Source organism: Oratosquilla oratoria, chromosome 39 (assembly GCF_046742065.1).
Source record: "Oratosquilla oratoria isolate Oo_2021 chromosome 39, ASM4674206v1, whole genome shotgun sequence".
Classification (NCBI taxonomy): domain Eukaryota; kingdom Metazoa; phylum Arthropoda; class Malacostraca; order Stomatopoda; family Squillidae; genus Oratosquilla; species Oratosquilla oratoria.
Window position 1 is genome coordinate 46,324,254 of NC_134815.1, and position 15,000 is coordinate 46,339,253.

Genomic DNA, 15,000 nt, shown 5'->3' on the forward strand with positions numbered 1-15,000 from the left:
AGAGAGTTTGGTGCTCTGTGGTGACGTAGATCATTCTTGTGTTCGTACACCCTTTTTTCGATTCCACGCGATGACTCTCCCTTGTTGTTATTCAATTATTATTCATAATTATGTCAAGTTGTTATTATTTACTATTTACCTGTTTATTGTTTGTTTAACTTTACCTACTTATTTTATTTGTTATTGTTTATATTATTATTATTTATTATTATTATATATTTTTTTACACCCGACCTAGTTATGGACCAAAAGGTCTCCTGTCGGCATGTTCCTCCCTTGTATGTATACACATATACGTAGACAGAGAGAGAAATCCTGTTAACCTAGCGTGTAAAACCTACCTTTTCCCTCCCACGAAACTCTTGAGACATCTCTACGGTTGACCCCTTCATGGCAGGGACGATCTCTGTGGAATGTGTCCCGTTCGGCTCAGGACGACCGTGACCGAAGACGCTTTCATTTATGCATCTGACGTTGGCGCGGACTTCCAGCCTGAAAGAGGTCGTCTCGATCGATCGGTGACTTCCGCAGTCCATCGACACAGTTTACTCGGGCGACGACTGCCGAACTGTTCTTTCCAGATCAGAGGCGGGTTCTGGATTAAAAGAAATCCAGATCGATCGAAACCCATTTATGTAATGAGACGGTCGATGTGCTGAATCGAATCGCTTGGAAGAAGTCAGGACAGAATCTGTAATGTGCACTGCGCTGAAGGTGTCAATGGGCACCTGTTTGCAGTAGTTTACATTGTGTCTGGTAGTTTGGTGCCAGTCGTGTCTATTCTTCCGTGAAAAACGAAGGAAAATCTCACGAGAACTGTCATTCTTTTTCTTTGTGAGATTTGGGGTGTTCAAGGTCACAAGCATCCCCAGTATATAAGGAAAAGGGTTTTGTAAAAACAATCCCAGTCCCCCCATTTTTATTAGACCACTTTATTCGTTTTTTTAAAGAAAATCCCATGAAAACTTCGTCCCACTGAGCTGATCCTCCGAGTCGATTAATCATCACTGCAGGATGGTCGCTTTCGCAATACTAGTTGTGTTTCCTCGATCCAGCTTCGATTTTCTAGAACCGGGCGAGGCTTCCTATTGGGCGGTCTGGGTCGGACTGCCTGACTGGATGCATCCATGCATTCGGTCAGTCAGTCAGTGAGCTGGAGCACGGGAGTTTTCCAGGCGAGTTGACAACTGCTAATTGATCCCGCCGATGGAAAGGATTGTTAGGGATTTACCCACGCATCGACGAATACGTTATTATCGTCGTCGTCATCGTTGTTATCACCGTCATCATAATAGTCGTCAACATCGTAAATGTCGTTGTAATCATTATTGTCATAATTTTCGTTGTTGCAATGGCTGTCATGGTCGTAAAAGTCGTCGTCATCGTCATGGCCATCATTGTTGTCATCGTCGTCGTCATTGTCATCATCGTTATCGTCATCGTTGTCGATGTCACTGTCATAATCGTTGTCGTTATTGTCATCGTCTTGTCGTTATCGTCGTCATCATTGTCGTCATCGTCGTCTTAGACGTAATGATAATAACTAATGATTATGATGATAATGATGATAGCAATAATGATGATGATAGCAATGGTGATGATAATAGCAATGGTGATGACGATGGTGATGATGAAGAAGATGGTGCTGGTGATAGTAATCATTGTCATCATTATCATCACCATCATTATCATTTGCAGGAGCATCACATCATCACTGTTGTTAGCACCAAACTAGTGGACCAATGGTGGAACATTTGAACACTGAAACTGTAATCGGTTATTAGTGTCATCGTGGATATTGGCATTAATATTGACATTGTCAATAATTTTCCCCTTTAATTAGGGTTACCATTACATGAGCCCGAGTGGTTAATGGGAGCTGTACTCGAGAGAATATTATTTAATTATGTAGTGGTGCCCAGAGTTATGGACGTAAATGTGTTAAAGAGAGTGAGTGGTAGCATATGATCATTATCTGGTGAAGTTCGAGTGAAGGTGGATTTAATGCAGAGAAATAAGAGGGAGGCAGAGAGGTTGCTGAAACTGAGCCAGTTGAGTGAGAAGGGGGAAAAGAATTAAATCCGGGTGACCACAGAGATCCATGGAATTTAGCGAAAAAGAGAGGAAAGTGGGAGAAGAAGAACAACGAATGTGTTTGAAGGAATAAGTTTAAAGTGTGTGAAAATGATGTGTGGGATGAAGAAAATGAGTGGGAACATAAGGTAGGGTAGGTGAATGATTACAAAGGCGGAGCATGCCGACAGGAGACCTTTTGCTCCATATCTAGGTCGGATGCAAAAAAAAAAAGAAAAAAAAATCCTAATGATAATAATAATAGATAAATAAAAACTATAATAATGTAAGTATCAAATAAAATACATAAAACAAAGGCACAGTCAAACAACAAACAAACAGGTAAATAGTAAATAATGATAAATTGACATATAACTAATAAGAAGAGGGGAGTGTGATAGTGATGGGAAGATGGTAAACAGACGCGCATAAAAGAAGTGGTTGCTGATACGAGATGGGGAGGCACACGAGAGATATGTCGCACAGAGAGCGGAAGCAAACGTAAAGGTGAGGAAGGCAAAGAGAAGAGCGAATGGGAAGTTCAGTACAGTGAGACCTCTCATTAACGGACGTTAATTGGCTGTGTTTGCGGTGTTTTCGCTGTGTTTTTGGTGCTGTGGATTAGTGCTGTGCAATCACTATGCCACCCAAAAACCACTTCAAATCAACGGATTATTCTCAACGGACACAGTTACCCCCGTTCTAGTCCGTTAATGAGAGGTAGTAGTGCTTATCTGGATTATTATTATTATTATTATTATTATTATTATTTTTTTTTTTTTTTTTTTTTTTTTTTAAGAAAGTGAAAAAGTACCACGAAGAGGTTCGAATAGAAGGGAGGACAAAATGAGCTAATAGACAGCTTTTAATGGTTAGAAAGTTGTAATAAGGTAAACCATTTAAATGTATTGGCTGTAGAGGATACGGAGGCAGTGGCTGTGTTTGTGGGAGATGCTAGGAAAATTATGTTGATGGGTGAGGATGATGATAAGGCTGCTACAATAGAGAAGGTGCAAGTAAAATTGAAGGCGATAAAACATAGAAAAGGCACCTTGATTGGATGAATTCCATGTAGAATGTCAGACAAAGTGAGTAGAGGTAACAGTGGTAAGATTGTTCAAGGCGCTTGTAGCGAGCGCTACTCAGGGAGACTACGTGGTCGAGTGATGGAGGGAGGTAAGGAATGAATGTCTCAGTCCATTCTCTCTTTATTCTTTTTTATTTTATTCTATTCTATTTATTTATTTATTAATCTATTTATTTATTCATTCATTTTTTTATGGTTATCAACCTATAAGGGGGATTAAGCCTGGCGTGAATTTTTACAGTCTCGACGTGTTCTCTGCCTCTTTATTGTTTAAGGGACAGGCGTATATAGTGCTCCGGGATCACGCGACACTCCGATCGGCCAATCAACGATCGCCTCGTGACCTGAAGGGTTGCTGTTCCTAACAATAGTCGCTGAGATCGGAGAAGTGGCTTGTTTCAATAGCTAATTACCTGTTAATCTGCGTTGCAAAGCTGTGGTTTGTGGTGTGCACGCCACGCGTCCAACATGTTATCTAAGACCGTGGTGAATCACATTCACAGACATACCCACACAAACACACACACACACATACACACACACACACACACACACACACACACACACACACACACACATGAGCTCTGAGGTCTCTTTCGGGAGGATAATAGCTGTCGATCACGAGTCCAACACATGATCCAAAACCATGGTGAATGACACACACACACACACACACACACACACACATGAGCTCTGAGCTCTCGGAAGGATAATAGCTGTCGATCACGAGTCCAACACATGATCCATGACCATGGTGAATCACATCCACACCCACAATACCCACCTATACACACACACACACACACACACACACACACACACACACACACACACACACTGTTCTTGTAACTGATATAGTTAAATTTAGTAGTAGCGCAGGAATGTCATTACTTCAAACATTTAATTCTATTTCCATGATAATCGTCACTACTATTAGTATTTCTTTACTCGTTTTCATTGCCATAGCCGTTACCATTAGTTACATAATATTTATTGGGAGGAGTAGGCTGAGATTCGATTACTCATTTAGGGCTTCCCTATCCTCTATGACGTAGATTCAAAAGCCATCGTGATTGGTCGCGAATATTCCCCCGGTACAGTCGATGGGATCGGGGTGGGGTGGAGGGGTTCCCGATTGACTGAATAATCTCAACTCCACGTGGCTAGAACTGCCAGCGTCATTAGCTTCTTCACCACCCAAGCGATCACGTGCAGCTAACGAGTGAAAAAGCCTGTTGACATGCTGGATGAAAACGTTAGTTTTAGTCGGTGATTATTGTCGTTTGTATATATTTTTGCCCTATGTTATCACTATTGTTGCCATTAATACGGTAATTACCGTCACTAACATTATTGGTATAATCATGAATTATGATGTGATTACTTGCAACACAATCCCCTTTTGCATTATCAACACCATCATTGTCCATGGATAAATTATATTGTTAATAATACAAAAGGTGATTGTGATGCAAGCAATCACTTCAACATCATGATTGTAGCAATAATATTAATGACGGAAATTACCATATTGATGTGAACAGCAGTGATAACACAGCGCAAAGTCGTTAATGGTGTTGTTTTTACTGTTATTTCTGTGCTCCTGTCAAACTGCAGCCTATATACCAAACCATTTCCTTATTAAGTCCATTTAATTTTTCTAACAGAACCGCATCCCCTACTCTTACTCGTCAGCCTTCCCGCTCATTCTGACATACTCTCTCTTTAGCCGCAGCTTCTCTTTTCCACTGCCTTCTATCACCCTGTGACTAGCTATACTATTCCACCTCCTCTCCACAAGGTGTACCTTACATAAACACCATCGCACGGGCTCAAACAAAGCCCGTGGGAGTGATTCTTCACTACCACCATCACCACCACCTCCACCATCACCACCACCACCTCCACCATCACCATCACCCTTCCATATTTATCATTTTCCTTACCAGAGATGTTGACATTCCCTCTTTCATAATCACTCTCGAAGACCGCCTACACAAACATTTTGCTTATCACTTTTTCACCGTCGTTTTACTTCCTGTGCTATCTAAATTACGAAGATGAATCGCCCAACTTTTTCATCCACTATTCATAATAAAAGAGAAGGAATTACAACAGATGAGAGGGGAATGGGGGGGGGTGATGAGTGAGACAGGGGAGATGGGAGTAAAAGAAGACTGGGTGGGGTTTGAGGAGGATGGGAGGGAGTAAAATAAATAGTGAATTGTGAGAAATAGAAGGAAATAGACGAGAACTGGTTTACCAACAGAATGGTAAACGGATGGAATAGGCTTAGTAACCATGTGGTGAGCGCTAAAACATCTGGTTACTTTAAAAGAAGATTAGATAACTATAGATATGGATGGGAGGTGACAAGGGACTTGGAACTGTCAAGTGTAGGCCTTATGGTCTCTTGCACTCCTCCATTCTTATGCTCTTATGTTCTTATGAATGAGTGACGGCGGTAGTAGCATTTAAAAAGCGAGCATATGTGGATTGGTTGCAAGGCGAGACAACGGAAGCATGTGAAAGGTTTAAGAAGAGACGAGAAGCAAAACGTAAGGTGAGGGAGGCAAAATAGCAAATGTAAAATGGTGTAGGAGTGTGACATAAAAACTGAAAAGAATAAAAAGATATTTTGGAAAAAAATAAAGAAAGTGAGGGATCAGGAAGAGGGGGAAAAGTAAAAGATGCAGATAGGCAGATATTAATGGAAGTGAAGGGTGTGTAATAGGAAGATGGGTAGAGTATTTAAGAGAGTTGTTGAATATGGAGGAGGATAGGGATTGATTGATTGATTGGCAGTATGAGGAAGTAGAAAGACGACTGTAATGGGGGAGGAAAATGACAGGGATATAGGAAAAGATGAAGTACAAGGAGATTTGAAGGTGATGAGAGATGATAAGGCTCTTGGTTTTAGTTGAGTGTCATGCGAAGTGTCTGACAAAGGGAGGAAATTTTATAGTAGATTGGCTGGTGAGGTTGTTTAATGTGTGCCTAAGGAAGAGGAGTGTGCCGAAGGACTAGAGGAGTGGGTGTATAGTTCAGCTTTACAAAGGAAAATGGGAAAAGTATGAGTGTAGTAGTTTTAGAGGGATAAATTTGGTGAGTGAATTTGGGAAGGCATATGGGAGGGTTTTAGCTGGGAAGACTAGGAGAAGAACAGAGGTAGTAATTAGTGAGGAACAGGTAGATGATGCGTGGATAATGTTTTTTTTTTTGTGGTTCGACGGATATGTAAAATGTTTTTGGCAAAAAGCAAGAATATTTTTGGGGCCTTTATGGATTTAGATAGGGCTTATGGCAGGGGAAATAGGAAGGTACTGCTGATATATGGGGTAGGGGAAAAGCTGTCAAGGGAATTTACATAAGTAATAGACCCTGTGTCAGGGTTGGAAACGGTGAGAGTGAGTGGCTTGAGGTGAAGGTAGGGCTGCTCCAGGGTTGTGTTATGTCGCCGTGGCTGTTCAGTGTGGTTTGGGTTTTACGGGAGGTAGATGCGGGGATGATAGGCGGAGGATTGGGAGTTGTCGAGAGACTGGTAGGAAGTAGGAGGTACGCTAATTGTTGTTTGTTGATGACACAGTGATTGTGGCCGGGGCAGTGGAGGGTCTAAGGCAGTTAGTGATGGAGTTTGGGAAGGTATGTGATAGGTGGAAGTTGAAAGTAAATATGGGTAAAAGTAAAGTTATGAGAGGTACAAGGGGTGAGGATGACAGTAAGCAGGAGTTAAGTCTTGGAAGAAAGAGGTTAGAGGAAGTGAATATTCTTAGATATTTGGGGTCATATATATATATAAAACAGAAAATGGAGGAGTGTGGTTGGAGTAGAGGGAAGCAAGTAAATGTTTTGGAATAAAAAAGGAGAAATACATATCTGGAAATGGTTGTGAAGAGAAGACTACATGAAAAGATGATTGTACCTACGACACTGTGCGGGGCAAAGACTTGGAATGTAAAGGATGCAGAAATGTGTTTGAGATGAAGTGTTTTAGAAGTATGATGGGGGTTACGAGGATGGATAGAGTGAGGAATGAGGATGTGAGGAGGAGAGCGGTGGTAGAGAGGGAGCTGGGGGATAGGGATGCTTTGGGCACATGTGATGAATGAATGTATAAAAACTAGCAAAACGTGTATAAGGCACAGATGGACAGAGCGAACTTGAGAGGAAGACAAAGACTGAGATAGGTGGATGGAATGAAAGGGCCTTTGAGTAAAAGAGGGATGTCTGTTGAGCAGTGAAGGGATAGAGCAAGGGATAGGTGTGAGTGGAGAATGGCTGTGAATGGAATATAATTTGACGCGCCCCGAAGGGATTTCTCCTCATCTTTATTTCCGCATAGTGGGACGAGGGAAGAGGGTCTAGTGTAAAACAAAACTCCTGGTATTGCTATGGGTGCGTTTATCATCACGTAGTTGGCCGAAGTACAGGTTAGTCATCGCTGGCCGATGCTGGTACTGCACTTGTTTCCTCAGTGAGGCTTTGTGGTGTCTCATGTGGTGTCTCATGTGGTAGACCCCAGCACTAGTTAGTCAGTCATCCTTGGGGGGCTAACAGGGTCAGTGTTAGGCTGGTGAACTGCACGTGCGTTTCCTCAAAAAGTCTTTGTGGGGGTAATGCGGGTGGGGGTGCGCGAGAGTATCCCATGGGACCACTTGCGGGTCGGTGAGGTCGTGGGACGGCCAGAGAAGAAGTGAGGATGGGAGTGAGGATCGGGAGTGAGGACTACTCCTAACAGACTTATTATGCCATTTCTTCACGTGGTGCTACCAAATATATTAAGATGGATTTTATTACAGACACGTCTTTGTGTAGAAGCTTTGTTTAGAAAAAAGATTAATAGATTTTGCCCTTGTTGGATACTACTTTTTTTTTTTTTTTTTTTTTTTTTTTTTTTTTTTTTTTTTTTTTTTTTTTTTTTTTTTTTTTTTTTTTTTGCTAGAACTGTCATTTCTCGTTTCGGATGGCTCAGTGGTAATGCGCTCACTTCACACACAAATATCGGGGTGGCCACATTTTTTAGAGAAAAAACACATGAACACAATCAACAAAGCCAGTCCAGCACCTTCCCAGTGCATTCACAGTCTACAATGAAAGTCTTGTACGTATCCTCTTACACTTAACTTAGCATCTCTAGGTGAATGCAGCACACACGGCTAATGCATGGCGCTTTTATTCACCTGAGGGATGAACAAATGGGTCTTAGTACATCGAGGCCACATTTTATCCTCAGTACGTCATAGCAGCGAGGTGGTCTGACGTAAGGATAGGTCACCAAGAAGAGTGAGAGCTCTCGAGTCACGTGACCTGCCACCATCAGGTCCGTAACGAGAGCATGATTTTATCATGCAGCGAAAGTTTAGTCTCTCGAAGGAAATGCAACGTGGAATGTTAGGAGTAACAGTAGTACTCGCTCAGGTAAAAGCAAGTAATGATGAGTGAACAAAGAAAGTAAAAGATCGTCTCATCAACGTGAAGACTTATTCTACGGGTTTTATCGTGGGAAGCAACTGATAATTTCATTCAGCAGAGGAGACATCGTTGTAGTGATAGGGCTGAGGCTATTTCAATTAGTCCCCTTTTTTAGTTGCCTACATTATGGACGCTGACTTTATCCACATAGAGGGAACGTCGCTTTAGTAAAGAGGAAAAGGAGTCTCAGTTAACTTCATCAGCAGAGTGATCTACATTACAACACCAAGCGATTTTGTTCATTTGATGGAGTTATTTGGGAGTTAGAGGGTTAAGAGGTGAGGTGACTCCCACCACGGGTTTTGTTCTTGGTAACCCCAACGAGACAATTTCATTCAGTTAAAAGGACGCCATCGTAGTAAAGGGTCATGCGTCAAAGTCGTAGTAATCATTCGTGTCGTTTAAATGGTGGTTTCTGCAGCTGTTGCTGTCACAGCACAGGTTGCCAGGGCCAATTGGTTCAGTGACAGCAAACGGCCATCCTTCCGTCAAGCGTGGCACCTTCTGAAAGCTGATTGAAACAGGTTTTATTTGGTATGAAGCATTGAATAGAGAGGAGAGAAGAGAAGGGAGTGAGAGAAAGCGAGAGAGAAGGAAAAAGAAACGGAAAAATAGAGAGCTTGAAAAATATACAGCTAGAGAGATAGCACGTAGGAAAGAGCGTAGAAAATGTTTTAACAGCAGAAGATACAGCGACGAATAAAGAGAGATTATACAAAAGACATGAGTAAACAGACATTGATAGAGGAGACGTGCTGCAAAATGAGATTAATTAATATAATGAAAGCAAGAAAGGGGCAGAATAAAAGAGGAAGCATGTGAGACCCGGGTATAAAAATATGTATTGAAAAAGAGAGGGAAAGAGCAAATAAGAGAGAGGGGCAGATGAATAAATAGTCAGAGGAGAGAAGGGGCTAGAGAAAGGCAAGAGAAAAAAGAGAAAAAGAAGAGTACAAAAACGTAGGGTGAAAAGAAGAAATGGAAGCGGAACGAGGATTGATAACAAACAATTATGCTAACAGATAGGCAATTAGGTTGACAAACATTCACAGAAGAAAGAAGACGAAACGAGGTAGAAGAAACACCACCAATAGATTAGAATTCAATTGACTTGAACAGCATCCAGTGTCATCCACCACAATTTGTCAATATATTCAAAACATAAGAAAGTGACATTAATCATTCCCGTTTTTAACAGAACATAATATACTTAAAACGTACGGTCACACACACATGCACGCACACACACACACACACACACACACACACACACACACACACACACACACACAACGTACACACACACACAACGTACACACACACACACAACGTACACACACACAACGTACACACACACACACACATGAACACACACACACACACACACACACAACGTACACACACACAACGTACACACACACACAACGTACACACACACACACACACACACACACACACACACATGAACACACACACACACACACACACACACACACACACACACACACACACACACACACACACACACATGAACACACACACACACACACACATGAACACACACACACACACACATGAACACACACACACACACATGAACACACACACACACACACACACACATGAACACACACACACACACATGAACACACACACACACACATGAACACACACACACACATGAACACACACACACACAAAGATTCTACAAACTTCAGACCAGTATTGAAATAATAGGAGGAATATAAGGTAAGCTACTGGAATGGATGAAGGATTTCTTAATTAGGAGAAAAATGAAAGTGGTACTTAGAGACAAAAATTCGAACTGGGAAGATGTGAAGAGTGGCGTTCCACAAGGCTCTATATTGGCTCCTTTAATGTTTGCCATATATATAAATGATTTGGATGAGGGAGTAAATTGTTACATGAACTTCTTTGCTGACGATGCCAAATTACTCAAGAAAGTAAGAACAGAAGAAGATTGCAGATCGCTACAAGAAGAGCTAGACAAAATATAGGATTGGAGTCAGAGATGTGAGATGAACTTCAACATTAAGCGAAAGAAGGAAGTTGAAGATAAATATGGATAAATATAAGGTGATGAGATGTATAAAGGAAGATGATGGCAGCAATTCGGAAGTGAGTATTAAAGGAGAGAAGGCTGGAGGAAGTGGATAGCTTTAGATACTTGTGGGAGCATGTGGCGGAAAAGGGAGTGGAGGTTGAGGTTGACTGTAGGTTGAGAGAAACGAGTAAATGCTTTTTGGGATTAGGAAGAGTAATGAGAAATAGACATTTAGGAACGAATGCTCATGGGAGAATTTAACTTATCGGTTAAGAGATGGGACGAGGATTTGTATTTGCATACAGGCCGAGACTGGAAAGTGACTTACACTAATGCGTGAACAGCCCTTATCGAAAAAATAATATTCTAGACCTAATATTTTCTACAACAGAGAATCTTGTAAATGAAGTGAATGTCGGCCCAATATTCAGTACTAGCGATCATCGTATCATCACCTTCAAAATGAAAATGGAAGCTAGTTTATATGATCAGCAAGGAAAAACTACCCGATTTTCGTAGAGCCAATTTTAACAGCCTCCGATCTTTACTAGAAAACTCAGACTGGAGCAAAATTTCGAATGATATTGATATTGATAAAGTGTGGGAAAACTTCACCACGGAGCTAAACAGTGCTGTAAATCTCTGTGTTCCCTATCGTGAGAGACGCCCGGCAACAAATAACAACACAATAACAGCACTTAGAAATAGCTTAGATAAATACTTGGACTCTAATCTGCAAATAAAATATTATCACTTGTAATAAAAGATGACAGCCCGGCATTTAATTGTAATTGGACAGGATAGTGGTAGCAGTAGTGTTAGTTCATCTTCTATCACCTAGTTGCCCTGTTTTCTCAACTGTAGCTAAGTATAGTAGACATAGCCTCGTTACAGCCAGTAGGCCTGCTGTTGTTTGTTCTTTTGTGCTCCTTTGTGTTCCTTTGAGATTGTATGAAGGAGTGATTGGGCCGACAGCACTGTAGGGGGCGAAAACATGGAGCTTAAGAGAGGAAGAGTTTGAATGTGTTTGAGATGAAATGTCTGAGAAGTATGATAGGGATTACAAGGTTGGGTAGAGTGAGAGATGAGGAGGAGAGTAGGGGTGGGAAAGGAGTTGGAAGATAGGGTTGATGACAGAGTATTGGAATGGTTTGAACACATGGAAAGAATGAGTGAAGAAAGATTAGTAAAAGAGGTGTGGAAGGCAGAGGCGGATGGAGTGAACAGGAAGGGGCGACCGAGGATAAGATGGATGGATGGGGTAAAAGGTGTATTGAGAAAGAGGGCGATGTCTGTTGAGAAGATAGGGTAAGTGGAGAATGGTTGTATACGGAGGTTGCTGTGATGCATGGAACGGAGAGGGTGAAGGATGTGGTTATGTGTGAATGATGTAGATGATATTTTGACACAGCCCGAATGAATTTCTCCCTTTCTTCTCTCTCTCTCTCTCTCTCTCTCTCTCTTTAGCATGAGGGGACGGAGAAGGGGTGTCCCCGATTAGATGAAGTGAATGTGCTGTGTCTCGCTGCATTGCTTCTGACCCAGGGCGATGGGCGAGGTTCAGGGATGCCCCATCATCCAGGAGGAGCCACGAGAAGAGGGCGAGAGGGTAGGGTGGTGAATGGGAGTGGAGTGGGTGGGGATGAAATGGGTGGGAGTGGAATTATGTCTTTTGGTTTTGACTACTTCCCTTGTAAAGGAAAAAAAAAAAGTCCTTGGTATATGTATGTAGATCAGAGAAGCCATTTGCGTTGGGCAGGTAGGGAGGGACCTTCAGGCTAAAGAGGTCAATTTTCGGTGTTCGGCGAAGGCGAAGGATAAAGGGCCATTTACACGGTCAAACAGTTTGACATACCCCGGTTTGTCAGACAAGTGTTTGAAGTGATGTTTGACCGTGTGAATGGGGGTATTTGGTCGTCAAACACGTTTGTCGAATGTGTTTGACAACCAAATACCCTATTCACACGGTCAAACATCACTTCAAACACTTGTCTGACAAACCGGGATTGTCAAACCGTTTGACCGTCTAAATGCCCCTTAAGAGGTGTCCCTTTATTTATTCTTGTTTGGCTGCGCCCTGATGTTTTCTTTTGTGGAAGGGCCGGCCCTCCCGAGGGAACGGGTGAAGAGTGTAATATACTACAATAGAGGACAGTACATGGTAGTACAGTACGATTGTTTCTACTGCGGTATATTTCATCATAGTACCGTGCAGTACAATACAGTACAGTGCACATAGCCATCTCCAAATGAATATGTGCTATTCTTTATATTCTTGAATGAACGCAAAAAAGAAAAAGAAGAAGAAAAGAGGACCACGCAGACTATTCTCGAAATAAAAAGGAAGAGTGCAATAGTCCGAAGTTCAGTTCGGGTACAGGTGACATTCCATTTTTGGGTAAGAGTCGATGCCAGAAATGAATTGATATCCAGAGGGAATAGAACGAGTTGTAGGGTCTTCCAGTGGAAGAAAATAGAGGGCGTAGTTGTCAACTCTTACTAGAAGTATTTTTAGAAAGGGGTTGATTGTTTCAAAAAGTCTAGTGCTGCCTGGCTTGCTAAGGAATGAAAGCACTTATATGTCCCTGAGGGTTATCTATACGTGCATAAACACGAATCTGTACATAAGCGTTCTGTGTAGCGCTTTACCTCTGCAGGCTTAATCACGTGCGCACGACACGCTAATGCGACTGATCAGAGTTCAAACTCAGACATGTGATGTTCTCCCGTTTCACCTTTCGGGTGCGTTGTCATCAGGTTTATGGGATAAAAAAAAATTCCTAAATCTAGACAAGAATAGAAGCTCTCTTAAGCGTCTTAAATTGATTAACTTACCTCAGACCTGTTGTACCGTGAACGCAGTTTCAATTGCCTAGAATCGACCCCCAGGACAAATCTAACTCCAGTCGAGTGGTCTAACCACTCGACCGTGACTCGTAGTGCTGCCATCTCTTTGCGCACTTGTCAGTCGGTTTCCTGCAAGTACCGACCCTCTCCGCACGAAGTCGTCGACTCAGACGCTCTACCAAGCATGCGCTTCTTCCTCCAAGCCTTCACTACATTCATGCATTTGTTCATCCCATCGTTGTGCGGGTTGCCCGGTTCCTAACAACCTGGCCGAGCACCAGCCCACCACCTTCTCACCTCCCTCCCACCCCCTGCACACTACTCCGTATGAGTCATAAACACGATGACTCAGAAATGAAGCAGCGACTCCCAGAAAACGTCCTTTCCCCCCATCGATCATAGAAAACTGGCGTCGTCAGCGAGTCATAGAAAATGGGTAATCACGCCTACCGGATGGCCAAAAATGGGATTTATTTGTGGATCTTTCCGCTGTTTATGGGTGGCCGCAGTGCACTCACACCCCGGTGGCGACACAAAAAGTCCACTTCGAAAGATTTATGGTGTGAATCAACTTCTAACCACCGAAAGAAATGCGTGGATTTGAGGCACAGTGTGGCTGCTTGAAGTAGTCGGATCAGAAAGTGGCGTGTTCCGTGAGGGTGGAATGGGAAAGGGAATCTAGTGAGGACGGGGAGGAGGGGATGGGAAGAGGAGGAGAGGAGAGGAGAGTGGTGACGAGAGTGAGGTGGAAGAGTGGAGGAGGCAAAGGCGAAGCTGCAGTCGGTGGAGCTGGAATGAAAGGATAAAGAGGAGGACGAGGAGGAGTAAGAAGTGGAGGAGTGGGTGGAGGAGTATACTGTGGAGGGGAGGAGGAGGAGGGGAGGGATGAGGTGGAGTGGGAGGAGAAGGTGTAGGAGGTGGAGGTAGAGGTGGACGATGAGGAGGAGGAGCCTGCGAACGCGCACTATTGACCCACAGCCGACAGTGGATGCTGAGCTGTGGGCCTGGCCAGGGTTTAGTTTGTGTGGCGACGGAACGGTGAAAGGACGCGCCTCCTCGCCTCGCTGTCCACGCTGTCCACTATTCGTTCGGCCTTCCTCTCTTCTTCCTCTTTTTCCTCTCCTTTCTCTTTTCCCTCTTCCTATTTCCCCTCTATTCTCTCTCCCTCTCTATCCTCCTTCCCGTCCTCCTCACTCTCGCCCGTCCTCCTGTCCTCCTTGCGACTGACGCAATCCGCGGACACCACCAATGTAATACCTTCGTCAAAATCGCCGTTCTCCTCGTCATCGTCCGTGTCGTCGTCGTCGTCGTCTTCCTCCTCTTCCTACCCCTCGCCCGACATCGAATGGCCCGTGTCCTCCTCCTCTTCCTCCTCCTCCTCCTGCCAAGGACCCTGGTGTGTTCCGCGTGAGACCGTCTTCGCCACCACTACTATCAACTCCCTCGCCCCCACCAC

At 43.2% G+C, this 15,000-nt stretch overlaps 1 protein-coding gene across 2 annotated transcripts in view; it reads left to right on the plus strand.

Moving 5' to 3' along the window:
* LOC143020399 (uncharacterized) overlaps window positions 1-15,000 on the plus strand; it is a 466,948-nt gene that overhangs the window by 32,509 nt on the left and 419,439 nt on the right. Inside the window, exon 1 of one of the 2 annotated variants that reach the window (XM_076176821.1) lies at window positions 14,578-15,000. This exon is cut by the window's right edge and continues 1,243 nt beyond it. The exons of the other annotated variant lie outside the window; for it this stretch is intronic. The gene's annotated coding sequence lies outside the window, so the exon portion shown is untranslated. Of the gene's footprint in view, window positions 1-14,577 lie in introns of those variants that run through there. 2 annotated transcript variants of the gene reach the window in all.